The sequence below is a fragment of the Bubalus kerabau genome, chromosome 7 (genome assembly GCF_029407905.1).
Source record: "Bubalus kerabau isolate K-KA32 ecotype Philippines breed swamp buffalo chromosome 7, PCC_UOA_SB_1v2, whole genome shotgun sequence".
Classification (NCBI taxonomy): Eukaryota; Metazoa; Chordata; class Mammalia; order Artiodactyla; family Bovidae; genus Bubalus; species Bubalus kerabau.
In genome coordinates this window covers 29,168,470-29,181,032 of record NC_073630.1, presented here as the reverse complement: position 1 = coordinate 29,181,032, position 12,563 = coordinate 29,168,470, and the positions used below count along the sequence as shown (strand labels likewise).

Here is a 12,563-nt window from a genome sequence, read left to right as displayed (position 1 = left end):
CTTTTTCCTTGACTCATATAAGTATATCCTATAAATAGTGATGTCTATAGCATCATTTTCACTCAAGATAAATTCTAGTGGTTTTTGTTTTTTTTTTCAGACAATATACTCTGATGTGAGATGAGAAAGATGGTTACCTATCAAAGACTTGAGTTAATCATTAACTCTGAAAATGTGTATTAGGTGTTTTTTAAAACAATCTGTGCTGACAAGTTGAAGAAGTTATATATAACTGCTGTGCAAATCACCATTTATTCAAAAGGCTCACTGACCTATAAAACACAGATATTCTTCCTTTTGTGCTATATAATATGAAATGCTATAGTTTTGTATTATGTCATCTAAATATTTGATTTTAAGCTTACTGACTTGGCCCTCAGTATGAGATATTAGAACCTAATGTTTGATTGCCAGCTCTGCCATGAAACTTTTCTGATTTTCAGTTTCCTTATCCATAAGTTTCCTTTTCCATAAAAGGAACTTTTGTTAACAAACATGCCCTTTTTTGTTTATTTGTCTTAAGTCACATTGGACTACAGTAGGAAAAGGTACATTCTTACCTACAGATTTTGAAACTATGAAGCAGAGCTGCCTGTTAGAAATATAATGTAAATCCGCAACTGTAAGTCATACATGTAATTTTAAATTTTCTAGTAGCCCCATCAAAAAGGTAGAGAATTTGTAAAATTAATTTTAGTAATAACTTTAACATAGTATAACCAAAACGTTATTTCAATATATAATCAATATGAAAAGTTACTGAGATATTCTACATTCTTTTTTTCACAGTAAATGTGTGAAATCCAGTGTTTTATAATGATAGCACATCTACGTTTGGACTAGCTACATTTCAAGCCCTCAGAAGCTGGTGACCACTGGCTACCATGTTGGACAGCATGGCTGCGTAGCATAACTTTATAAAGCTTATCTTTGAGCATAAATGTGACATTCATACATTCATAGAAAATGAGTTGCTTTTCCTAATAAGCTTTAGCTTTCAATTCAAGTTATATAGTTAGTAGCCAAACCCTAAATAATTTGTAGTTTTTCCTTTGATTTCTGAAAGACTTTTCAGCAAATTCTATAGAAAAATGAGGATTCCTGCAGACTTAAATGTTCCTTTTTTTTTTTAAGCTGGGACTATTTTACACATATGGTACTTACTGAAATCAGACCACTTGATGGGACAAATTTGGCTCATAAGCCTTCTTACTACTGTGTGTAAATGCTTCAAACCTGATCTTAAAAGTCAGTTTTATTTAAACTAAAATAAAGCAAATGCTTTTCATAGTTATTTTACATGTCAAGGATCCCTTTTCAGTATGAAAATACCAGGTTTAAGCCTGTTGGCCCTTGCTGCTATGGAATTTTGTACCATCCATTTGCAGCCTGAGCACAGGTAAGCTCATCTGCCCTCCTGGGTAGCTGTGGGACTTCCCTGCCCTCAACGCCACACAGTGTCCCCAGTTCCTCCTCCCCCGAGGAGATCTCGAGTCGCCCAGGGTCGTGGCCTGGACCTTCTGAGTGCTGTGGGGAAATCTTCCAGCCCCCTGAAACTGCATAATAGATCCTTCTGTGGTGACAGCGGGAATTTACCTTCCCTTTACATATGCTTTCCCTAGGGTAGTGGGTGGAGAGTCTCTAACCAGCCTGTGCTCAGACCAGCCCCAGAAAACTTGCTGGAGTCCGTTGAGAATGGATGGCTGGTGAGGTTAGAGGAGAACTTGCAGGGGTCCACTTGCCCCAAAGCAGTGTCCACTCTGTGGTTTCGGAGTTCCTGGAGTTGCCTCAGTGCGCCCTCCCCGTTGCCTTTCGTCATCACGCAGCCTTGTCACAGCGACAGAGGAGACACCGCCTGCCGCTCCTGCCCCACGCGCTCCGTGGCAGACACAACGCCCTTGCCCTGCTTCTCACCTGTCCTCACTGACGCGGTTGCATTCCATTACTTCCCAGTGACCTACACAAACACCACTTTCAACAAGCTGAGTAAACTCCAGCTTAGTAATAAGAATAGATTTTTATGCAGTGATTGCTGAAGCGCTTCTCTCTTAGGACAGTGTTTAATCTCGGTCCACGGACTGCTCCGTTCCCTCTCCTCCCCTGCACACACTGAAACCTCCTGCCCTAGTCCATTGCTGTTTTTGTATAAAAGCTTCCCTCAGATCACAACGTCTGTGATCCAGAAAATGTTATAAACCATTGGAATCTCGCTCTACCCATGACCTTCCTCTGTAAAATGTTACGTACACATATGCAGCCCATAGCACCCATGCTCCTCCAGCCAAGCGCCCAGGCAGGTCCTCCTCCTCATTCTGCCTCCTTGGAATCTAGTGACCCTTCCTTTCTCCTGTGCCTCATCGCTTTATTCAATTTCTGAATTAGCCACCGTCAGGCCTTGCTCATAATATTTTACCACTAACACAGTAAATCTCAAACCTGTTTGTTTTGGTTTTTGGTTTATCGACTCTAGTTCTTCCTCTTATACTTTTCAAAGAGCAGTCTTTAACATGAAAAGTAAAGGCAGTGTTCAGAGGATTAGGGGTGTGGTGAAGGTGTTGTGAAATCAAATAATAGGATGTTGCAACTTTACATAATTATAAGTCATTTTCCCTTTTACTCTGATCTTTTCTCAGCTTCACCCCAGTCCATCTATTTATAGACTCCAGTTACTGAAAAGTGGGTCTCTTTTAGGCTTCCAGAATGAGTTATTGCCCTTTGTTGCCATTCTTTTCAGCAGTTCACAGTGATCAGTTCATCTGTTTGGGGTAGAACAGATCTGTATTTAATCCAGGTTCAACCATTTACAGGCTAACCTGTGTGACCTTGGGCAAAACTTAAACTTAGTAAGTCTCAATTTGTTTCTTTATTTGAATATGGAGATCCCAAGTATAAAAGTATCACTCATAGGCCACAGAATACAGGAGACACTCAGTGAACATCCCTTCTCTTGTCTTTCTCACCCAAGCATCCAAGTTTTAACCTATAGCTGTGATGTATTTCCCTTCTACCATGTTTATTTTCTATAGAATTTAGTGCATTACTGCTGCTGATGCTGCTAAGTCGCTTCAGTCGTGTCTGACTCTGTGTGACCCCATAGACGGCAGCCCACCAGGCTCCTCCGTCCCTGGGATTCTCCAGGCAAGAACACTGCTGTGGGCTGCCATTTCCTTCTCCAGTGCATGAAAGTGAAGAGTGAAAGTGAAGTCGCTCAGTCGTGTCTGACTCTTCACGTTACTAGTGATTAATAAATGGTATGGGAGTTATCTGACTCTTTATTCACCCTAAAGGGTCAGATAATTAAGCCAAAAACTTTAGGTTAGACAGAACCTTGTGATAAAAGAGTTGCACTTAAATATAAAATAATGATTTCTCTAAAAAATTTTCTTAAAAGGCAAATAATTGGCCAGAATCTTATATGTTGGTTGTTATCATTCTCTTCAAAATAAATCTGTCCAGAGCCCCAACTCTGTTTAGTTCTTGCTCGTTTCTGATCCTTAAGCCATGACCTGTTGTTAATGTGGAACTTCCCTTGCACATAGCTCTCCCTGATTCCCCTGACACTGAGAGAAGGCAAGTGGGAGATGCGAGAATCTTCTCTTAACCCTCCCCTCTGAGCCACCACCGCTGTCTGCTCTTGTGTGTGAGTAACACACTGTTGATGACATAGTCCCCAGGTTAAAAAAAGTAAAAAGGAGCGGAGGAAAACACAAAACTAAATCTCAGAACTTTCCAGTGTAATCAGAATAACTGTAACACCAGATAATAACATTTGTAATGGTACTTCATTTTTATCTGCTGAAAATCAGTCAGTGATAACATTTTGCAAACGGAGAAAAAAATGAGAAAGTGAAGTGGTTTATCTGATGACATCAGGTCTTGCAGCGTCCTGAGCTGATCAGAGCCATCCTCCATCCGCTCTCTCACTCTCACTGTTGGCTTTAGGAGAGAGTGGCTATGGGGGAGCCCTGACATAGTCACGGGAGCCCTTAGAAAGTGGGTTTTTCCAGTGGTTGTAGAAGAGGAAGTCAGTGTACGGGCTGCTTGACAGGGAATATGAGTCGGCCCATCTGACAAGCAGAAGGGACATGGGACCACCACAAGGAACAGAATTCTACTAGCAGCAGGAGTGAGCTTGCAGAGCCTCCAGACAGAAACTCGGTCGAAACCTGTGACACCCTGAGCCGAGTGCCTGGTGACGCCATACCGGATCGGTCCCCTGGAATCTGTGATTTAAACCCCCACAGTACATTGTGATGTGTTAAGCTGCTGAGAAATTTGCAGTAACTTTAGGCAGCAATAGAAAACATGAGGATCAATCCCTGTTTTTAATTTAAGGGTGTGAATTCTTTCTTAAACAGACTTCTTAGTGTTGAAAGCCTCATTCGGAGTTTTAAGTCACAAGAAGTAGGTATTGAATGTCTCCACTTCACCAGGACCTCTGCTCGATGCTAGGGATGAGTTACCAAGACCCGCCCTCTATCTAGTGAGAGGGGACAAGAGGTAGCAATATAGTGTGGCGAGCGCCTGGCATCCTGTCCTGGGGCTGCAAGCATGAAGCTGGTGGTAACTGAGTGTACCCAAGGAAGGTGACGAGGGCTTCTTACAGCAAAGGGCACAAGTCTGTATTCCCAGCCAGTATGTATCAAGGATTCCTTTGAAGAAAATAATTCAAGTTGAATGAACGAACATAAGTTTAGGGTTTTATATTGAGTTAAAAGAGTTGAAGGAGTGTGAAAAGTTTTAATGTCATTTTAAAAGATGTGGTGTATATTATGTTTGATTGTTTGCTTTTCAAATTTCTCTTGTAGATTTATAACACCAGCAAATAGAAAGGAAAAAATGATAACTTAGTACATCATGAAAGCATTTTACCTTTGTACCTCATTAATCAATTTCTTTCTGAGCTTAACTTACCAAATATGGTACTTTTCACCTTGTTAGCTCAGATCATCCACAACCAACATCTCTGTACTGTTACTTTACCGTAGGCCACGGTTCTCAACGTGTGATCTGTGGCCCCCAGGACTCCTTGAGATAGGCGGTCCCGAGGGCAGAACTGCTCTCATGGTAACAGCGACACATTCGTCTTTTCTCCTGTGTTGGCACTTGCATCAATGGCCCGGGAGCAACAGTGGGTAAAACGATTGATGCTTTGGCACCAAATGATACTAATAGTCATTGAATTCTACGTCACAACACCCTCCTAGAGGAAAAAAATGCCAGAGTCATTTGTAATATCCTTGATGAAGCAGTAAAAAAAAAAAAAAAACAAACAAACATCTTGACCCTTTGACTGCATGACTGGCAGACAAACTGTGGTTTTTTGGACTCTGGCACCTGGCAGATACTTTCTCACAAACGAGCAAGCTACGTCTCTCTCCTCAGTGAAAACAGTTGATAGCATTTGTTGCCAGTGATAAAATTTGAGCTTTCAAGCAAAAATTAAAATATGAGAAAACGTGTAGCCACTCCTTGTGGTGGTGGTGGTTTAGTCACTAAGTCCTGTCCGACTCTTGCGACCCCGTGGACTGTAGCCCGCCAGTCTCCTCTGTCCATGGGATTCTCCAGGCAAGAATACTGGAGTGGGTTGCTGTTTCCTTTTCCAGGGGATCTTCCCAACCCAGGGATTGAACCCCAGTCTCCTGCATTGCAGGCAGATTCTTTGCCAGCTGAGCTACGAGGGAAGCCCATAGGCTTGATAACTTCTCAAATCCTTCAAGCTTTTCTGATGAGTGATGATATTAATGAATGTGAATTTTATATTGTATAACAAAATATGTCAACTCAGTGAACACTATTTTCCATATACCCAATGCAAAATGATACATGGATATATTCAAAGCACTCAATAGAACAATCAATTTTAATATAAGAGTAGGAAAAGTGTATTGATAAGGTTTTTGATTCTACATTGCAACTAGCTTTTGAGAAACTACCACTTGTTGAGTTTTGGTTTAGTATCAAAGAAGAATATCCACAGTTATCTGAAGAAATTATTAAAATAATCCTTCCCTTTCAACAGTGTATCTTTGAGGTCAGATTTTCTTCTTATACTTCAGTCAAGATAACATATCAAAATGGAGATCTGAATGTAAAAGCAGATATAAGAATCCAGCTGTCAAGAAAACAAAAAAAGAATCCGGTTGTCTTCTATTAAACCAGTTGCAGAAGGGAGAGTTTGAGGGGTGATTCACCTGAAAGAAAGCACAGTTCTAAATTCTAAACTGTACGGTGTCTTAGAGATGAGTGGTTTGAATTTTGAAGAGCAGAGTATTCATTTATTGGCCCTCTTTCCCCCTTCCTCTTTCCTTTATCCATTCCGCAAATATTTATTGAACATATATTCCGGGACTTGACAGGTGTTTTATTTGCATTGTTCAGTAAGCCTCACCTTCATCTTGTGAGGTATAATTCCACCCACTTTACAGGTGGGAATACTGAGATTCTGAAAAGCTACGTGAAGTACCTAAGTAAGCATAGCGCCTGAGTGGCATTTGAATGTTTGGGATTTGAACTCTGCCTCCAGTTCCCATGTACTTGAGTATTCAACTGTATTATTACTCATTGCATCCACTTGGCAACAAGAGGATGCCCGCACTGTTGTTAGTTCCTTGGGACACAGGCTGTGGACTTCAGGGTCACCAACTTGGGTTCAAATCCTGTCTCTGCTACTTAACATCCTGTATGATCTTGTATGAACTACTTACCCTCTCAGAACCTTGGTTTTCTTCTCTGTGAAACATAAATCACAACACCTGACTTAGGGGTACCTTCTGGATTAAGTGAGGAAACATATGGAAATCGTCACCATATAGGGAAGTGGGAACATGGAGGGCCCTCCACACCGTTTGATTTTAGCAGCTGTTCCAGTGCTCTGCTTGGAGTCCTGCTGGTGATATCAGCCTTCTCCAAGTGGCCCATGGTCCTTTCCAGGCTCTTCATCACCGTAGGGCCCAGGGCAGGCCACACTCAGCTGGCAGGGTGGTTTGGAGCAGCAGTGGAGAGAGGGGCTGAGTGGTGAGTAGTGTGGGGTGGGATGAGCAGGACGTGCGTGCCTGACCGTGCCAGCACAAGTTCTCTCCCCTCTGATTATGACGTAGCTGTGTCCAGAAGGACTCTGCCTTCTCATCTATAAATGTACTCGCCCACCTCTGTGGGAGAGTGCCACAGATGCAAAGGCACGGCTATAAGGAAGGCACTTCCTGGGTGTCCAGTACACATTAATTCCTTTCTCTACAACATGTTCCTTCATTTCTTTGGGAGAATATTCCAAATGTCCAATAGAAACCATTCCTTTGCCTCCAGAATTGGGCTCATGGAATATTTGTCCTTTGTGAACCTTAAGAGTTTTTCCAGTTCTGCTCAGGAAGTCTGCAAAGTCCTGGAGCTCATCATTATCGGGGGGTGGGGGGGGGTGGGGAGGGGGGGGCGGCGGGGGGAGGGGAACGGTTGCATCACAACCAGTCATGGTCTTAGATGTGACAGTCACATCAGATCTGAGTCAGGTGTTTACTGTGGTGGAGCTTAGGAAAGTTGTCCAGGTTACTTTAGAGTTCTCATTAACACAAAAATTATTGTATCCTTTTGGGGTATATTAAATCTGTTCTTTGTGAGAAGGCTTGAGAAGCTCAGATTTCTCAGACAAGGAAGGGAAAGCGTGATACGAAATAATTTGGCTACTATTTCACAAACGCCAGACTTCTTCAGAGTTTAATACAAAGTAAAGTGCCACAATAACAATTCAGGCCAGGTGAAATTCCTCATCACAATAAGTTGGTGGAGTGTTAAAATTCCCTTGGCTTCAGCTGATCAAACGTACAGCCAATTGAAATGGAACCCAAGACCCTCACACACAGCCTGTTCCTGCATGGTGAGTTTAGTGGAAATCTGGTTACATGAAAAATGGGGACTGGCTCCCTGGCCAGCAGGTTTCTCCCTGAATCCCTCCACTTACCAGCAGGCCCACGGCCTGAGCCAGGAGGAAGCTGAACCACTTTTTAGTCCTTCCCAGAACCGCATCCTCAGAGGCTGCCAGCAGGTACGACAGCCCGAGTTACTGCCAGCCGCGAGTGGGTCATTTCTGGGAATGCTGCTTTGGGGGTGGCTCTCAGGGTCCCTAAGTGGCACACACTTGGTGTCCACAGGAGGTGTGGGTTTTATTGGCTATGATGTCAGAGCAGTCTTTACCTGCAGGGACCAGCCTGGGTGGCAACCAAGCTGGCTTTCTCGGAGTGTTTTCCAACCCCGGACAGAAAGGTGGCCGTTGAGCGGGTGCAGCTCTGACCGCTTCGGCTGAGGTGCCTCTTTGTCTGACGTGATTCCTGTGCCGGGGACGGAGACCACACGCTCATTTCACGGGTGTCATGTACTGTCAGCTGTGGTCCACTCAGCATCCAAGATTTTATGAACTGGGCACTTCAGGGAGGCCACGTGGTGTACTGGTAATGAACATGGTCTCTAGAGCTAGGAGTCCTGCATCTGAACCTGGCTTTGCCACTGGCCAGCTCTGGGCCTTTGGGAAAGTTACTTACCTTCTCTGTACTTCATTTTCCTCCTCTGGAAAAGGCGGATAATGGCATCTATAAAGTGTTGAGTACATAAGAAGTACTTGGCTAAGTGTGATTTACTGTAATCATTGTGTGCTACATGGGTAGGGTGGTCTGATGATAGGTTTTCCAGTTTGGGAAAGTACGGTGGGCTTCCTCCTGTGTGGGTGCTGAATATAGACAGGAGAGCTGTCTTCTCAAATCCATCCTTGATATTTTGTACCCACCACCCCACCCCGGCTTCCAGTACCTGCTCGTTCCAACTTTTACCTTTGCTCCCTGCCGGGGATGTGTAGCTGGAATCAGTAGATGAAAGTCTGTGGCCTGACTTGGCCACGTGCTGCTATGTGAGCTTAGACAAGGTATTGAACCCCTTTCTGAGCAGGCGTGGAGGATTTGGGACGACTTGAGGCTGCCAGGTATCTTGTAAAGGTGGAGTAATTGTGCATTCTGTTTTCCCAAGATGATTGAGGAAGGAACACTTGTTGGGACTGTTTGGTGGTTCTCTGGAAGCTAAGACTTACCTGATTGTCCCTTTGAATGAAAAAGAATCCGCCCCCCCGCCCCCAATACAGGGAGACATGTGCTGGGAAAAGCACAGGGCAGGGTGGGGGAGGATCCAGAAGACTAGGGTCCACTGGTGCCGTACCGGCTGCGCAGGACCCAGCAGAGTACCAGCCAAAAAAGATGGAGTTTCCCTCCTGCTAGGTCTAGTGGTACTGAGTGCGTAGGGTTTTCTGTTCCCACTGTCTTCGCAGTGACCCTGTATTCCTGGAGTTGTGCAGCGAGTGGAGCCGTCTTAAGTGCTGACAGTAGCCACGACGTGAGTACCCATCCCTGTTGACCTCTGATTCTCAGCTTCTGTCTTGGCAAATAAAAATCTTGGCCCAAATGAACTTGTGATTTCTTTCAGCTTTAATATGATACAAAGGGATACAGATATACACTGCCTATTCTTGTCACCTGGTTCTTCTTCGTAGTACTTGATGCAGTCTTTTTAGGTTTTGCTTTGGGTTTTTTGTTCTGTTTTTTTTACATACTTCTTTTGTGTCTCCAACACCTGCATCCCCATTTTGAGACACCTAGAAAGGACGCTGCCGTGTACAAGGACAGCAGCACCAGATCTCGTCTGGCACATTTTAGGTGTTAATGAATATACGTGTATGCCCACATAGACACCTGTAACCAGGCATTATAATACAGTTTCATAAATTTGTCTGTAGAAACTGAGTGATCAGTTATTCTTTCTCTCCTCATGTACTCCCCTCCCCAATATACAGCACATTGTTACTTGGAGATTCGAAGACTAGAATTAAGAATGATTATATAGGGAGTTTGGGATTGGCATGTGTACACTGCTGTATTTAAAATACATAATCAACAAGGACCTACTGTATATAGCACAGGGAACTCTGCTCAGTATTATGTAATGACCTAAATGGGAAAAGAATTTGTAAAAGAATAGATACATGTATATGTGTAACTGAATCACTTTGCTGTACACCTGAAACTGAGACATTATTCATCAACTATGCTCCAATATAAAATTTAAAAATTAAAAAAAAAAACCCAAGGGCAGATGGGAAATCAATGGTTATATTTTCTGTCTTAAAACTTGCACAAAGTAGCGGTGCCCAGGTTCTCACCTTGTGTGAGCAGGTAGTATCAAGGGACAGTAACTCCTGACGTCAGAGGAAGCCCACAGTTCAGGGCTGAGGACACTTGATTGGGAAGGTGCTGTGCCGAGCGTCTGTGGTGTCGGTTGGATCCTTCTATATACACAGCGGAGGTGGTCAGCAGGAGGCAAACTCTAAACCTTAGAATTGTGCTCGCTCATATTATTGAGATTTCATATTGCTTTTATTATTTGGCCACAAAAATGGACATAATCCTTGTTGGCTTTAACACACCTACTAGTACTGCTTTCGCTATCCATCTTGCAAAGTATAAGACAAGGCCAGAGCTTAAATTAAAATCCTCAGCTTCTTATCTCCTTCCCACAGGAAAGCAAATCTGTGTTGAAAACCGTAAAATTAAGAGGAGAGCAAGGATAGCATAATTTAGCAAAAATTCATGGCACCAGATTCTGAGCTATATGACTGGAGGGATAGGTCAGACATTAAGAAGATGCTGCCTGCTAATGCAAGTTCCTTAAGGTGGTGCTCTGAAAATAAGAAAGGCACATAAAATGTGTGTGTGTGTGTATAATATATATATATATATATATATATATATTTGCAGAAGATTTCTGCAATGCTTTACTCTTTTTAACTACCTTAAGAAAATATCTTTGTAGATCGTTTGGCAATTATGCTTCTTATGAGACTTCTTAAAGGAAACTCAAAACAGTTATTCTCAAGTATAGTTGAAATGCATTCATTTTAGCATTTGAGTGTTGAGATTTTTGCTTCCATATATAAAGGGATTTATAATAATAACATCCTCACACCCACCCCCCCCCACTTCCTCTAGCACTCTGAATTCCTTATATTTGAGAAGCTCATTCTGTGTACTTGGCACACTGTATCATTAACACTTGAAAAGCATGGAAACATTTTTTTTTTAACCTTTTACACATTTATATGCATAGATGTCTGTGCAGAGGTGTGTAGAGAAAGGCGTGTGGCTTTGATAATGGTGCTCTACTTAATAAACGCCAAGGGCTATAGGAGCTGTGTGAGCTCTGCTGTTAGAGGGGAGCTGGTAATTATAAAATAGGGGGAAATCTAGCAAGGAGAGCATATCATTGTCTAAAAAAGTGTGATTTTTTCCCCCCTCGCTTTTTTTTAGTTCATAAGTTTCTTTGGGTGGAGGTTGTAATGATAGGGTATAAAGAATTACTTACCATAAAGAGAATTAAGAGTTACTAGGATAATTACTCCTAATTTTCCTGAGGATGGTTCTTTCTGTTGGAACCACGTACTTCTTATACCTAATTTGTAAAACAACAACAACAACAAAAAGTGACATAATCAGTGTGTGTAGTGGGTGCAGCCATCATACACAGGTGTGTCATGGGTTCTCAGCCATTCAGATTTGTCCCTACACTTTAAGCAGTTTACTGTGTAAGTCCCTGAAAAACTGTGCATTTTTCAGGGACTTACACAAAAAAATTTTAATAATACATTCTTTTCTGGAGAAAGTGATTTCACATGTATTTTAGTCTGTAGAATAGTAACAGACTATTTAAACTAGCATGATGAAGGCATGTTTGAACTAGTGAATTAGAGAATATTTAGAATTCATTAGAGTTTATTCCTTTTAAATTCATGAGTTACTTATTATTAGATTTCTAAATAGATATTTTTCTGAGACAGCCTAAATTAGGAGATGAGTTTAAAATCAGAAACATATTGTGCATATAATTGTGTTGAATTGTGTGTGGGGGGGTAGTTTCTTTAAAACAACCCTCTAATTAGGTTAAACTGCCTTAGTCTTGTTTGTATTACTGATTTGCTTAGTTCACTTTATTGAGGGGGCAGTATGCATGGGAGATTCAACTTTAACCAAACAACAGAATTCCAAATTTCAAATTGAAGTCCAAATAAATAACCTGAGCCTTTAATAAGTGTTACTATTATGTAGTCTTAGAATTTCAAATTAAATAGTAAAATTTATTTTTAAACAAATAAGAGACATAAAATATGTTAAATATAAATGTCAACAATTTGAAGTGTTCTTATAAGCTATACTTCACATTATGCAGTTAAACCCAAGATTAGAAACTCCGTTTTATCTGTTAATACTTTTGGAACCTAGAGGAACTGAAGATGAGCTAAGCAGCTCTAAGGCATAATAAATGATGGTCATGTTTGATTGACGAAACTATAGAACATGAAAAAATGGTATAATTTGGTTCTTAAGGATGTACAATTCTGTTTGTGTGCGCATGAGCACACGCACGTATGTGCACATGCCCAGTCATGTCCAGCTCGTTGCAACCCCATGGACCCGCCAGACTCCTCTGTCTGTGGGATTCTTCAGGCAAGAATACTGGGGCTGGTTACCATTTCCTCC

The 12,563-nt window shown here is 42.0% G+C and overlaps 1 protein-coding gene across 4 annotated transcripts in view; it reads left to right on the top strand.

Moving 5' to 3' along the window:
* The window catches only part of LEF1 (lymphoid enhancer binding factor 1), a 116,047-nt gene that overhangs the window by 63,698 nt on the left and 39,786 nt on the right, over positions 1-12,563 (top strand). The gene's annotated exons all lie outside the window — the stretch shown is intronic.